Consider the following 12845-nt stretch of genomic DNA (forward strand, 5'->3'; position numbering starts at 1 on the left):
TCACCGTGAAAAGTGTTGCAAGCAATGGCTCACAGCTGAGCTCATCGTTCCACTCTTCTACCACTTCTCATCGATAAAATGTTTCAGTACCGTTACGCGCTCACTTTCGGCATCCTGTCGACTTGACGATATTTCAGATCAGTCGTGCACCCGCGTAGGCATCCTGTTTTTCAGAAGCTATTTAACATATTTTCTCGGTCACCTTTTGAGGCCATCCACGAGCAAGAAAATATATTTTAAATGTTTCACATTGCCCCCGCGCGTGGTCGATTGCCGTCTCTGCGCAGCGCAGCGCCGCCTTAGGCGATGGATGGATGGATGAATGGATATGGCTGTACCCTTTAGATCGGGCGGTGGCTAGCGCCACCAAGCGGTAATACCCAATGCACCAAAAACTAGATTTTTTTTGTTTAAAAAGTGAGTTTGAGGATTCGTACTTTGCAGTAAAGGGTTTAATTTTCACTCTTGTCTTGACTTTAGCCACCAATCAGATACTCTCCTTCTAGTTAAGTCTACCCGCTTAAAGTCTATTTTGCTCTCCCTATCCCTAAACCCCAGTGCTTTGAAAAACTCTGTGCCATCATCTTGAACTATAGGGTGAAGCCCTTTACAGAACATTATCAAGTGTTCGGCAGTTTCTTCCTCTCCACACGCACTGCATACTGTGTCTACCTTTTCGTATTTGGCCCGATATGTCTTGGTTCACAGTACTGCCGTCCTGGCCTCAAACAGTAGAGAACTACCCCGATTATTATCATAGATCCTTTCCTTGGTAATTTCCTGCTTGAAAGTTCGATAGATCTCTAGTGCGGACTTCTTAATCATGTCCATTCTCCACATGTCAGTCTCTGTTTCCTTCACTTTCTTCTTAACCGATAGTTCTTTTTGGTTTGGCCAGCTGCTGTTTTCTAAGAATTTACCAGTCAATTTCCTGGTTGGCGTCCTTCATTTTGTATCGACATTTTTTATGTACAAGTAGCTGAACACCTTCCTAGCCCAACGCTCCTCCCCATTTCTCTCAATCGCTTCTCAAATTTTATCTTGCTGCTAGCTTCCCTGCCCTCAAATGATGTCCATCCTTTATCACCTTGTACTCCCTGATTTGGTGTATTCCCGTGAGCTCCTAATGTGCAAGCGTGTGCCAGCTCCACCTGGTGGTTTCCTCCCAAGGCGTTACGCGCTCGCCGGCGCATTCATCACACTTCCCTATTCTAGCCACTGTACTGAGAAGTAAGGCGGGAAACGTTGATCACTTGACTTGAACTCCGCCGTGACGCCCGCGCCAAACGGTGCCTTGGGGACGTCGTCTGATCCAGCGCCGGCGCCCGGTTTTCGAAGCGCTTGAAGTGGCTGTGCGATGCCGCAAACGCGCGGTTTGCGCAAGAGGGGGATACGGTTCGGGACAGAGCATGTACTACCGCGCGGTGACGGCGTTATCTCTGCGACCTTTGTACCTTGACAGCGTCATGCCGTGAGATTGGTAGGCGTTATTATTACGTCGCACTGCACGGCAACCGCTCCCGTCGCCAACAGCTGCTTTAAGTACTCATTTTTTCGCAGGGTCTCAAATGCATGGAATAAACTGTCCAACGATGTGGTGTTGCAGCCATCTCTGAATTTATTCATCTCCCATAGTGTGCACCTAGCTTATTTTACTTTTCGTTGTGTTGATAGGTGTATTTGAGGTGTTGCTTCAATTTTAAATATACCTGCATAGATTTTGTACGACAAGTAGTTTGTTTTTCATTGTTTTGTTTGCCCTACTAGTTGTATCAAATATTTGTATTTCATCCTACGAAAATTCTTTAATGTGGTTGCAGTATTTTAAAATAAATAAATCAGTAAATAATAATGGCTCGAGCTTACTCAACACTTCCAGGAATAAGTAGGACGAAAAAAGAGTGCACATCTCACAATTTTTAAAACAGTGTTTGATTGCAATTGCATGTTTTGAAATACTAAAGACAGGCAAACGTCAGTGCAGTACATGCTTTCAATTTTGCTACTTGCGGTAGGTGTGACCGTGAGGCGCGAATGCCCGTGACGGAACTCCAGTTAACAGAATGCCAGGCGATTGCGTTGTTTATCACATTGAACTTATTTTATTGTCACGGGTCCTTAAGATTGATTTCGCATAGCATTGCGTGCATCTGTCGCCAACACACAGCAGATCGTTACTCATTCTTCATATACGCATCCAACTGTTTAACTTTTACTATTTATTTATTTATTTTTATTGATTCAATTATTCTTGCTGTACAAGATCGGTGAGCCGAACTGCCTTTTTTTAAAGCGTATCACGCCGTAGTGAACGGCTTCATAAGTTTAGTCCGTCTGGTGTTCTCTCACGCACACTGGCAATGATCACTATAGTGACGTTATATTCGCACAACATCGAAGCTGGCCACGGCGGCCACACTGAATTTTGTCTCGATAGAGGAGATGTGTAGTGCTCATTGCCAGTGTGCGTGACAGAACACCAGATGGACTAAACTTATGAAGCCGTTCACTACGGCGTGACTCATAGTCATACTGTGGTCCCATGGACAGCCTTCCTGATTCTGACGAAACTTATACGCTCTGGTTTTTGGCTCATAAGAATGATTTCGAAGCTAGTTTTACAAAAAAATATTGTTGAACGAAATAAAATGTATACAAATTGTGCCCACATAAACAAACAGCAATAAATACTTTACTTCCAAGTTCTCAAATTCTGAACTTGGAGAGTGCTTAACGAAATAGGATACAGTTCTTATACACGATAAGTATTCCCATGAAAGAAAAGTTAAAATCTGTATTATTTTTGTTTTTCTTTGCTTTCAGATAACGAGTAAAAGACAGTAAACTTTCAGAAATACCATACTCTTAAGATATAAACCCGTACAACAAGCTTTTAACCGTTAATAAATGAGTAACATGAGCGAGAGCAAGATGTTCATTCAACTTTGAAGTTCGGCTTAGCGGCAGCGCAGAGTGGGGTTGTTTGTAGGTGTTCTCTTGGCATAGTATTCTTACGCTGCAATGAAACCATTTACACAAAGAGTTGTAATATACGCTTATTCTATGTCTGGGAATACTGTGATATTCTTTTGAGTATTCCTTGTGAACGAATAATTGCACATGTCTACTTCGCTGCAAATAATACACGCAGACAGTCTGGCAGTATCAGGACGACAGCTAAATGTTATTTATTTCACTGCTCTCGAGCGTGACATATTAAGATAAATTCGTTGCATTGTGTCGCGCATCGTATGCGCATCGTCTGCGTTCTACCCTCGGTCGAAACCTTGCGATTGGGAGGGATATCAATTTGGACTTTATACGGAACATGACGGCGACGGCAACGCTGGTGGCAAGAACACGTCAAGAGTGGTCATATAATTGATATTGCAACAAAAGTAGTGTGTAATGGTCCTTGGTTGGAAAATACCTTAACAGTGCAACCAACCTAACCAAATTAAAAAAATTCCCACTAAAACCAATATGCCCGCGTTTGAATATACAGCATGTGTCCGTTGCCCTATACGGCTATTAACGACGTGTTTTCATAAAATGACAGGTGTCCATGAGTATTACACCAGTATTTGCCGTCTATTTGAAGGACAGTTTCTACAGTGTGGTGACCGACGAACTGTGAACACTGATTAGGGACTGCTTCTTAGTTTACTATTGTGTATATTTATATCGTTCATTATTACCATAAGTAGTCTGTGGACTGTGGCACTCGGTGAAGTGTCCATTCTTGTGACAGGGGGGGGGGGGTCGGAACGATGGGTCCTTACCTGCAGCACGCACTGTAAAAGCAGGGCGAGGAGAGCACATGCGCATTGCACACGCGCGGGACGAGCGTCAACGTCCAAAAAAGACTACAGAGGGCCTAAATGTGACTGAGAGATAAGAAGGGGTGCAGGACGAGCCCGGGGGCTTTTTTCGGTGGCAGGCGAGCGATCGGATGGTGTGCCGGTCGCGCTAGGCGCGATGGGTTTTTTCTCCGTGCGTGCTGCAGAGCTGAGGCCACGCTGGTTTGGTCGTTCGCTAAGGCAAGTCGATGACTCGTATACGCTACGGCATGTTACGTGTGAGGTTACTTTCCTTTTGTTACGTTTCGCGCTGGCTTTCCTGCCGTTATGTTCCGTGTCGTATGTTTCATTGGTCACCTGTCGGCGGGGTTCGTTCGGTCCGGGTTTTCGGTTCCTTTTGTGTGCGCTAGTGCTGTGTTGTACCGGTCTGGAAAGCCGGTTGTGATTCTTTTGAGCCACGATTAAAGGCGGTTACTGTTCTCAGCGTTGCTGGCTTGTGCCCTGCGAATTTTCGCTGACTTACTCCCCTGAGTGGAGGCGGGGCCTTCACACTCAAAGAAACTTGTCTGCCATCATTCATTCAAGAACAGTTTTGATTCAATACATTTACTTTAGCGTACACTGAAACGCATACATAATAACTTTACGTAAGAAAAGTACGTCAGATTCTATGCATCATGAACTGTAAAGAAAAAAGGCAAGTTTCTGCGTACGCCCCTTTCCTATTTTTTTTAGCCAAGTATCGCGAGGGGGATCGACGTATCTCTGCACTTTGGTTACTTGTCTGCATATCGTGCACTTTCTATAGAGAAATCGGCTTCACAGACTGCCAAACTGCACCTTATCCTTCAGCGTAGCACGGTGCTCACGTAGAACTTAGACAGCAGTTTCATAGAAATGTAGAGCAAGCTACAGTGCGACGACGTGCATGTAGTCGTGTGGTCGCGATTTTTAACAAGGCGATGCTGGAGCAGTTAAAAATGAACTCTTTATTGGACTAACTTGTGTCCAAGAAATTGTAGGGTAGCACTATAGTGCTGGCCAGCCAGCTAAAGAAAACGATTGTGAGCGCTGGTCACTCGCGGCACAAGGCACCTAGAATGTTCTTATGGTTCTGGCTAGCTGGACGCCACGGCCACTGCTCTTCTTCGGCAGCTCGCTTCCTGTTCGTCTCATCTCTCATCCTTTCATTAAACCAGCGACGATGGCACCTCTACGCCAGACGCCGTCACGTCGCTACAAATCGGTGACGACGGACACACGGACAAGCGACCGACGCTGCACAACTGCTGCAGAACTCCACGGGCATGTTCCAGCCAGCGCAAGCCTGGCAGCCCTAATTCGACCCGCCCTTGCCACTGTTCTGGACATCTCGCCTAGAGTCGTGGTTCGAAGAGTTAGCGGCGGCCTTGTACCACAACGGCATCTGGATGCAAGACTTCATGTACGAGGTATTGGAATATCATCTTCCACCCATGTTAACACATGGTGATCCACCTACGCTTCGACGACAAGCTTCCATATTCAACTATAAACATTTGTATTGGCTTTGGTGGTAAATGGTGATAGCGTAATCCGAAAAAGCAGTGAGACAACCAGAAAAGCATCTTTGGCTTGTTCAATACAGCCGGACGGACGGTTGAACGAACGGATGGATGAACGGGCGGATGAAGGAATGGACGGACGGACAGACGGACGGACGGACAAATGGATGGATGGATGGATGGAAGGATGGATGGATGGATGGATGGATGGATGGATGGATGGATGGATGGATGGACGGACGGACGGACGGACGGACGGACGAATGGACGGACGGATGGACGGACGGACGGATGGATGGATGGATGGATGGATGGATGGATGGATGGATCGATGGATGGATGGATGGATGGATGGATGCATGGATGGATGGATGGATGGATGGATGGATTGATGGGTGGGTGGGTGGGTGCGTAGGATGGAAATGTTAGGCATAGAGACCACAATTAACACATTGTTATTCAATCATATCAGCTGCGAAACTCCCCTTAGGCTCCGTGTATCAAAATACGAACACAACATTGGCCGAAATAGCAGAAGTGAGCAGATAGTTTTGCTGTCAAGAGATGGCGCCACAAACTAAAAACACGATATTCACTGTTTTCGTGTAGCAGGATTGTGAGCGCCATCGCATTCTGCTAAACAGCATGGCAGCGCCTAGAACGTGTTCTTGGTTGAGTTGGCACCGAGAGGTTCTAAACATATAATCTGACGCAGTAGTAAAAGTGCTAGAATTAACGGAGCTATAGGTGGCATGTTCGTGCGGTGAACGAGCTTTGTGTTGTATTTTCGTTTCACAGCATCCATCGCCGCTCAATTTCATTGACTGCACAGCGTAATTGGCAGTCCAGCGAAGTCGGTAGTTTACTAGATTCATGTGGAAAGCCCACAATGTTTACATTTTGGCAAAATGTCGAGGAGGAAGAAACTTTATTCAGAGAGAAAAAAAATTGAAATGCAGGCAGTTTGGTCGGGCCCTCAGTCCAGGGCTCCGCTGGCACGAGCGGCTCGCTGGACCTGGTCAAGCAAAGCTATTTGGCTCTGCTTGTCCTCGTCCGCAAGCCATGCCTCCCACTGCCTGTGAAACATGTGTGGTTGTTTCGTGATGTGTGGGCTGCCAATGTGTGTGGGCCTCTGGGTGCACTCCCATGTTATGTGGCTGAGTGTTGGTACTTGTGAACACCACGGACAGGTGTCTTTATATCTTGCGGGATATATTCTACTTAGATGGTACAAATTGGGAAAGCTATTGGTTTGTATGCGTCTCCAATCCCTGCTTTGCTGGCTATCCAAGTCCTTATGTGGAAGCCCATATTCCTTTCGTTGCTTCCTTTGTTGGAGGAGGATGTCACGCGAATTGGAAAGAGGTTCAACGTCGTGGCCTGCCGCCGCTCGGTTGGTGATGCCTCGAGCTATACGGTCTGCCACGACGTTCCCCTCCAAACCTTCGTGAGCAGGACACCATATAATGTGATGGTCTCCTGTTATGGGTTTATTTAAAAATTTATACGCTATCTTAGGTAGCGTTCCTCGGAGAAACATTCGGCATTCGGCATGCCGCCTGTGAATCGGAGAGCACAACCACTGATTCTCCCCTGATTTCTGCGTTGGATATGGCTATGGCTATTGCTGCCGCCTCTGCCACTCGTGTGAAACAAGTTTTAACCGACGCCATTGTGGTGTGATTTTGTGCTACAATTGCCACTACATGTGACCCTCTGCTCGCTTTACTTACGTCTGTAAAGACGGCTTCTGAGCTATTCTGAAATGCTTTGCGTAAGGAGTCTGCTCTCGCTTTCCTCCATCCTCCGTGATACGTCGGATGCATATTTCTGGGAATAGGCGCTACAGTTAAATGTGTGCGTTTTTCCGCATCTATTAGCACCGTTTTCTCGACACAATATAACGGCCGCAATGTATATCCAATCTTTTCCAGAATTCTTCTCCCATGATAGCTTGAATTGAGCCTTTCATTTTGAGATAAAAGCACCGCATTCGCATACTCCTCAAAGGTATTGTATATGCCCAATTTCTCTACCCTCTCGGTTTTGGCATTTTCCGGAATCCCCAATGCTGCTTTGAATGCTTTCCTTATTATTGTGTTTATTTGCTTTGTCTCCTGGTTTGTCATTGTCTGGTACGGTAGCGCGTACGTAACTCGGCTGATCACAAATGCATGAACGAGTGCAATAGTTTCTTTCTCCTCTAGTCCCATTTCGCTATTTGCTATCCGCCTGATCATCCGGGCCACATTCGCCGTGGTTCCCCGTAGCCTTTGTAGTGTGTGTGACGTTCCCGAATTTCCTTGTATCCACATGCCAAGCACGCGTATTACATCTGCCTCCCTGATTTGTCTCCCATCCAGCAGTACTGCTACCGGTATTAAGTCCTTTTTCTTTGCGTATCTTGCCCTAATTCTAACCATTTCAGTTTTTTGCGGCGAGCATTGCATTCCTGCAGCTGTCACGAAAGCTTGTATTTTATCTACTGCCTCCTGGAGGGCGTTTTCTTTGTCCGCATAAGAGCCACCCTCTGTCCATAAGGTGACATCGTCTGCGTAAAGAGCTGCTCCTAGACCTTTTATATTTTCCAGCTCACATGCGAGCTTTCTCAGGCCGATATTAAATCGTATCGGGGATAGCATGGCTCCCTGGGGGGTGCCTCTATTTGGGTAGTCGAAGGTTTCAGATGTAACCGAGCCTAAAGAAATGGTAGCTTTCCTGCTTGTCAGAAATGACCGGACATACTCATATACTCGTTGGCCGCAGTTAATCGATTCGAGGCCTTCCATTATCACCTTGTGTGATATTGTATCGAATGCTTTCTTGATATCTAGTGCTAGTACGAATTCGTCGCTTGAACTTCTGTTTGGGTTCATGACGTCATTTTGCAACAGCAGGAAAACATCCTGGGCCGATACATGTGGTCGGAAACCGAACATATTCACCGGTAGCAGACCCTCTCTCTCTACATAGTCTGTCAATCTAGTCAATATTGTTTTTTCAAAAAGCTTACCCAAGCATGAGGTAAGGGAGATTGGTCGGAGGTTCTTAATACCTCTTGGTTTCCCTGGTTTTGGTATTAACATGATGTTTGAGTCCTTCAATTCTACTGGAAGGTTTCCTCCATTTACCCATACCTTTTCATTAAAGAAATCCGTGATTCGTCGAAGGGCCGCATCACTCAAATTTCTAAGCATAGAGTTTGTTATTTTGTCTCTTCCTGGGGCGGTATTCTTTTTGAAAGACTGCGCCGCCGCATAAACCTCTTCAAATGTTATGGGAGCGTCTAACTCTGGTTGTTCTTTTCCTGCATATTTGCCATGTACCACTTCACATGCGTCTTGTCCGACATATAATTTCTTGACTTCGTAGATAAGTGCGTCATCGTTACCTTTAAATTCATTCTCCAGAATTCTTAAAGCCCTGTTCGTCATTGTTTTTGTTGCCCCTGGATCGATCATACTCCTCAGGATGTGCCAGGTCTTTTTGGTTCCTAACGTCCCTCTAAGTGAGTTACTAAATTGCCTCCAGTTACTGTTATTTAGTTGACGTGCGTAGTCATTGGCTTCCTGTGACAACTGAGCTATCCTTATCTTCAATTTGCGATTAAGCTTTTGCTTCCGCCATCGCTTTGTGAGGCTTCTCCGCGCGTCCCACAAATGTAGCAGGTGCTTGTCGACTGCTGGGATTTCCACGCTTGTTTCTATTTCCTTTGTCACTTTCCTGTGTGCCTCCTTTATCTGTGTCACCCAGTTACCTAGATCTATTATTTCCCCTTGGTCTCCTACGTTCTCCCTAAATTTGTTCCAATCATATATTGTCGCTTTACCCATTCTTCTTGTCGTGGCGGCATTAATAGTTATTCCGAGAATGAAGTGGTCGCTTCCCAAGTTTTCTCCGAGGTGCGCCCATGAGACGTTTCCTTCAGAATTTGTAAACGTTAAGTCCGGTGACGTATCTTTTGTTAAGCTATTCCCGACCCGTGTCGGTAGGTCTGGTTGTGTAAGTTGGCAGAGATCATACCGTTCAACAAGGTCTACAAGGAGTTTGCCCTTTGGGCTGTCCTGCTTATATCCCCAATTTCTGTGTGGCGCATTAAAATCCCCCATGATAACTAACCTGTCTTTCTCTTTCAATAAACCCATCGCATGTGCTATAGTGTTCTCAAAGTCGGCTCGTCTCTCCTTAGGTGGGCTATATATATTGACCCCCACTGTTTTTGGTCCTCCACGTTTTTTGGGCCACACTGTTATTATCTGGTGTTGCACTGCCTCATTGCTCACGTAGCTGACACTCAATGCGATATCTTTTTTGGTAAATGTCGCCACTTGTGGGTACTTTGGGTTAACATGTCTTATGTACCCTCTCAGATTTATCTGAAGTTTGCCTACTTCCTGAAGGCAGATTATATCAGGAGGGATTGGAGATGCTCCAATGAATTGTTTGAAATTTTCAAGTTTTGTTCTCAATGAGCAGCAGTTCCACTGCCATATTTCCGTTTGCTCGGTCTTTTTATTGTTACGGTGTCTAGCCATGATTGGTATTCTCGGAATCTGTTATTCCACTTTCTTTAGGTTGTCTGGTGGGGGCACCCGGGCTCTGACAAGATCTCTTGCGAGGATTCTGCGCCTGACTCAAGTCGCTTATGGTGCGTTCCATCTGGCCTAGTTTAGCAAAAACAAGTTGAATTTGTTGAACTAGGAACGCTATCGGCGGTGTTTGTGGTGGTTGCGTTTCCACGGGCTGCGCAACGGGCTGCGAGACAACAGGTGTGCTCGCCGGGCTTTGTGTGTTGCTTGACTGGTTTAGTAGTGACTCCAGGCGCGCCATTCGAGACTTAACCTCCTGCAGTTCTGTTCTAAGTTGTCTGTTTCCAGCTACTACCCCCTTGTATTCTGGGTGTTCTGTGATCGTTGGTGTAACGGGTTTATGTTTGGTAGTGGGAGATACGGCTTGCGCATAGCTTACCGCGTCCGCCTGTGGGTTGCTATGTGCAGGACACGCCCCCGGTGGCTTGCTTCTCGGAAGGGCTTGCGCGTTCGGATTGTCCTGGGAGATTGCTCTCGGCGTCGAAGTCGACTTTGGATGCCGCTGTCCTGGTTGTCCTGTCTCCACGGCACGGTTTTTCGACGGCGTGCGGGTTCTGGAACGGCTCTTTCGGGTCCCGCCTCGTCCGTACTCTCATTCTGATTCCTCTTCCTCCGACTGAAACCAGCGAGGGGCTGGCTTGTGTGGTTTTTTGGGTGGTTTCGCTGCTTGCTTGCGAATAGGCTTGAGGCGTTTCAGACAACTGCGGTCTCCAGTGATATGGTTTCCCGTGCAAATTGCGCATGTCGGAGTGCAATTATGGTTTACTTCAGGGTTGCGCATTCCACAGGTATGGCACACGGGTGAGTCTGGCTGCGGACACACGTCGGTGCGGTGGCCAACCGCCCCACACGCTCGGCAGAATTGGACGGTGTTACGAAAAGGAATACACTCCTTCTCACCTCCTCTGTAGTAAACATATCTTGGTAGAATGTCCCCGAAGAAAGTCAAGACGGCACTCTGAGAGTCTCCCAACATCCGAGCGTCGACCAGCGTCACGCTCTGGGTGCGAAAACGGATGCTCGCTTTGATGGTCTCAGACGGGGTGTGCGGCTCTATACCGTGAATAACACCTTTTTTGGTTCGTTCACCTGCCGTAACGTAGACGTTGACCGGGTGTGGTCTTCCGTTGATATTCAAAGACGTGACGCCTCTCATCGCCATCGCGACGGTCGTGTCTGGAGTCGACGCTAGCGCAATGTTGGACCCCGGTCGGATGCGGAGAATAAACTGATCCCACCTGACTTTTCCTTGGCAAGCCTCCACTATAGCGTCGGAGATCGCTTGGGTGGTCACATTCTTCAGAGGCAGTCCCTGGTGAGGTCGGAAGACTACTTTCAGATCGTCCTTGGGTAGTGCTGGAGGCCTCCGTCTTGTAGGTCGACCCCGGCGCTTTGGCTGGTTGTCCGTCGTAGGTCTGTTGCCTGTGGAGAAGTCCCCTCCTTGTTGAAACTTCCGCTCCTTCGCCTGTTTCTTCTTCGCTCTGAGCGATTGGGATATTTGCCATCCCTCCTCTGTGCGGTCGGTCTCCGTTGGGGCGGAAAAATCTGCGTCGGCGTGCGTGGACGCCGCGTTGCAGTTCCCAGGCAGTGCTGCTTCATCCCGGTTTTGAGCGGCAAAGTCCATGACTTCTTCACCCAAACCTGGTTCGGATTGTCGTACGGACGCTGTTTGCGACTCCCCAGTCGAGTCCATAGCCGTCAGCAACCGCGGCAACACCTGGTTGTCGTCTTCGGGCGAGCGTCTCCCGGCGTCGTCGCCGCCGCTCCTCTACTGGACGCTAGAGGTAGCGAAGGCTCCACATGGGCGAACGAAGAAGTGGCCGTAAAAACAAGAAAAATGGTCCGATTTCAGTGAAACTGGAGTCCACCGATACCGGAGCATCTCCCCTACGCGCCTGTGGCAATTTCTGGACGATTCAAGGGTTGAACCATACAGAAAAGACAAGAACATACGGAGCTCGATGTGCACGCGTCTGCACTCATCGGCATCCCAGCAGCGTCTCCGCAAAATGTCGAGAGCTATGGCGTGAAGCAAGCAGGATGCAGCGTTGATCCAGGTTGATCAAAACTACGTCTGCCAACGGTAGCACACGGCGTTGCCCGAGCAGCAAACGCCGGCGCCATTGGAAAGACTTTACGGACATCGCACCTGAGAAGAGAAGAGCGCTTGCAGTACTAGTCGCAACTAAATAGGAATGTTCAATGTTCTCACCTTCTTAACATCGTGCTGTCATGTTTATATGGTATCCCAGACTGTGTATCACTGTTGTCGCAGTTATAATAGAGTACGATCGCTGCGCGCAAGACAAGGCGGTCTATTCGCGGTATGTACTCATCGGTATTCTTGTGCTTTGGTTTTTGGCTTGCACTCTGCCGCATCAGTGCCTTGTTTGTGCGACCATCACTCACGTCCTGTTTGTGACACACATCCCGTGAGCAAACGGTCTGGAGCGCACATTTTCCAATGAGCTAACGAGAAGTAACAGATCCATCGTAGCATTAACTCGAAAGCACCACCTTCGACAAAATGAGACCAGACGCTTTGACACAGCTTTGATTACGCCTTCGCAAAGCGAAAACAGCTGGCAGGGGCGGCAGGTACCGAGAAAACCAGGGCCATTGAGGCGAGAACGCAAGTGTTGTGTACGGCGTTGAGCCGCCTAAAGAAAGCGCACTTACAGGTGGCAATAGAGTGTTTTGTATTGTTGCTCCCAGATGGCGCAAAAATCTGCTCGCACCCGAAAGGTCGGCGTATTGCGTGTCTAGGTTTCAGAACGCAGGTTCGCAACTCATATGATTGAATAACTCCACAACCAATAAACGATGTTAGAATTCAAGAATGCTATGCTGGTGATAATCGATGTCTCTCACAAAAGATAACAGAGTTTCAGTGCCTTATAACAATCATGAGC

The sequence above is a fragment of the Rhipicephalus microplus genome, chromosome 5 (assembly GCF_043290135.1).
Source record: "Rhipicephalus microplus isolate Deutch F79 chromosome 5, USDA_Rmic, whole genome shotgun sequence".
NCBI classification, from domain to species: Eukaryota; Metazoa; Arthropoda; class Arachnida; order Ixodida; family Ixodidae; genus Rhipicephalus; species Rhipicephalus microplus.